The 3,133-nt window shown below is 69.8% G+C and overlaps 1 pseudogene; it reads right to left on the bottom strand.

Annotated features, from left to right (window-relative positions):
* Window positions 1-222: 222 nt before the first annotated feature.
* Window positions 223-2,598, bottom strand: LOC113941305 (annotated as a pseudogene).
* Window positions 2,599-3,133: the final 535 nt, after the last annotated feature.

Below are 3,133 nucleotides of genomic sequence, written 5' to 3'. Positions count from 1 at the left end.
CTGGGGGTCCCAGTTTGGGACTGGGAGGGGGCACTGGGGGGGGGGGGTCAGTTTGGGGTCTTTAAGGGGGCCCAATACAGCCCAATCCCCTCCCAGTACCCCCCAATCCCCCCCAGTCCATCCCAAACAGTCCCCAGTTGGGGGTGTCCCCTGAGGGTCTGGGGGACGGATTTGAGGAGACCCCATATTTCCCAAGGAACGGGAATTTTTGGCTCCAACTCCTCCCAGGAGCAAAGGGGGCAAAACTGGGGGTCGGGGGGGAGGGACAGAGCCCAGGACCCCCCAGAGACCCCCTGGAGAACCCCCTGGGGGTCTTTGGGAGCCGCCAGGTCACGGGAGACGTCCCATGTCGGGTCTCCGAGACCAGGGAATGGGATCCTGGAGCCACCAGGTCACGGGGGAGATCCCACCACCCCTGCTGGGTCTCCAAGACCAGGGATTGGGATCACGGAGCCACCAGACACTGGGGGGGGTCAACAGTCATGTTCCCACCCCCCCGCTGGACCTCCGAGTCCCCCAGAACAAGCTCCCAGAGCCCCCCACCCACCCCCTCACTTGTCCCTGCCGGCCGCCCGGGCGTGGATCCGGCCGTGCCGCGCCAGCGACGACTTGTTGCTGAAGCTCTTCCCGCAGGCCGGGCAGGGGAAGGGCCGCTCCCCGGTGTGGGACCGGCCGTGCACCGTCAGGTCCGCCAGGTACTTGAAGCTCTTGCCGCAGAGCGCGCAGGGGTAGGGCCGCTCCTGCGTGTGGCTGCGCCGGTGCATGGCCAGGTTGGACTGCTGGCTGAAGCGCTTCCCGCAGGCCGGGCAGGGGTAGGGCCGCTCGCCCGTGTGCGAGCGCCGGTGCTTGCCCAGGTCCGAGGGGTTGGTGAAGCTCTTGCCGCAGGCGGAGCAGCCGTAGGGCCGCTCCCCGGTGTGCAGGCGCCGGTGCGTGGTCAGCGTGGACAAGTGGCCGAAGCGCTTCCCGCAGGCGCCGCAGCCGAAGGGCTTCGCCCCCGTGTGCGTCCGCAGGTGGGTCCGCAGGTGGGTCAGGCGCCCGAAGGTCTTCCCGCACTCGGGGCAGGGGTGGGGACGCTCCGGGGGAGGGTCCCGGCGGGCTCGGCGCCGCTCGGAGCCTCTCCGGGGCACCGGGAGGTCCTGGGGGGACCCCGGGGGGGGGGGCTTGGGGTGGAGGAGGAGACGTGGGGGGAGCTGGAAAGGGGGAGAGAAGAGGGGGAGCTGGGGGGGGTCAGCGGTGGGATCCGGAGCCTCCCACCCCTCATGGATGGATTTAGGGGGTCAGCGTTGGAATCCCACCTCCCATGGATGGATATGGGGGGCCAACGGTGGGATCCCACCCCTGGATGGTTTTTGGGTCCACTGAGATGGTTTTGGGTTCATTGTGGTGGTTTTTCAGTCCACTGAGGTGGTTTCTGGGTCCCACCACCTCCGACCTCCTGCTGCAGCCCCTTCCCCCCAATTTTTTTGGGGGGTTGTCTCCTCCCCCTCCCTGTTACCTCCTTCCTGTGGCTCCTCCCCCTCAGCCCCAAACTCCTCCTCCTCCAAAGTGGGGCTGGGGGGGGGGGCCCCAAAGCCTCGGGGTCCTCCAGGTCCTCGGGGGGCACCTCCTCCACCTTCACCCGAACGGTCACCTGCGGGACCCCCCCCAAAAATGGGACACCCGGGACCCCAAAGGGCCCCAGAGCTCCCCAAGAGCCCCCAAAGCCCCCAAAACCCACCCCCGAAGACCCCTCAGACTCTCCCAAGAGCCTCCAGAACCTCCCCAAGACCCCCAGACCCACAAAACCACCCCCCAGACCCCCTTCAAGAACCCCCAGACCCCTCCAGCCCCTCCCAAACACCCCAGAGCCTCCTAAACACACACCCACCCCTCCCGCCGCTCCCGTTCCTCTTCCCCCACCTGCTCCTCCCAGATCCCGGCGCTCTCCGCCGTTCCCGGCTGGAATCTCTCGGCCAGCGCCACGGCCTGGGCGCAGTTCTGGGGGTGCCGGACCCACACCCAGCTCTGGATGTGCTCGGGGAGGATGCTCAGGAACTGCTCGAGCACCAGCAGCTCCATGATCTGCTCCTTGGTGCGGACCTCGGGCCGGAGCCACCCCCGGGACAATTCCCGCAGCTTTTCCCAAACGTCCCGCGGCCCCGACGCCTCCTGGTACCGGAATTGGCGGAACCGCAGGCGGAGCAGTTCGGTCCCGGCGCCGCCAGAGCCGCCGGGAGACCCCCCGGGATTCCCCTTGGCCCCCCCGGGATAACGAGGATCCACCCCGGGAGCGCCGGGATTGCCCCTGGGACCGCGCTTGGGACCACCAGGACATCCTCTGGCATCGCCAGCACCCACCCTGGGACCACCGGGAGCGCCCTCGGGACCTCTGGGACAACCGGGATCCACTCCGGGACCACCAGCATTCCCAGGAGCCCCTCCAGGACCCACCCTGGGACCCCCCCCCGAACCTCTGGGACCACCAGGAGACCCTCTGGGACCACCAGGAGACCCTCTGGCACCTCTGGGACCACCCGGACCCACCCCAGGACCTCCCCTAGAACCCACTTTGGGACCCCCAGGACCCCTCCTGGGACCCCCAGGACCCCCCACTGGACTCCCCCCGGGACGCCCCTCCCTGTCCCACCCCTCTGAGGGTCCCAGGGGTCCCCGGGGGGTCTCGGGGGGCCTCAGCTGGGGGGGGGTCTCCATCCCTCCGGGATCCATCGTGGCCCCCCCAAAACTCCCGGGGGTCTCAGGTGGATCTGAGGGAGGAGAGAGGAAACAGGGGAGGGTTAAGGGAAGGGTTCCCCACCCCTCTCCCACCACGGGGGTCCCTCCCGCAGCCCCCCCCGAGCCCCCCAAACCCGGGGGTCCCTCCCGCAGCTCCCCCCGAACCCTCAGCCCCCAAACCTGCTCCCAGCCCCCCTCCCCTACAAACCCGAGGGTCCCTGGACCGGGGGTCCCCATCCCCACCCCCGGGGGTCCCACGGCCCCCTCCCCCCACGCCAGGGGTCCCTCCCTTCACCCCCCTCCCCCTCGGGGGTCCCGCGCCCCCCGAACCTGTCCCGGCCCCTCCACCCGCACAAACCCGAGGGTCCCGGAGCCCCCCCTCCCACAAACTCAGGGGTCTCGCATCCCCCCCACCCCGGGG

This window comes from Corapipo altera, unplaced genomic scaffold, assembly GCF_003945725.1.
Source record: "Corapipo altera isolate COAL_440 unplaced genomic scaffold, ASM394572v1 61239, whole genome shotgun sequence".
Classification (NCBI taxonomy): Eukaryota; Metazoa; Chordata; class Aves; order Passeriformes; family Pipridae; genus Corapipo; species Corapipo altera.
This window is presented reverse-complemented; position numbering and strand designations above follow the sequence as displayed.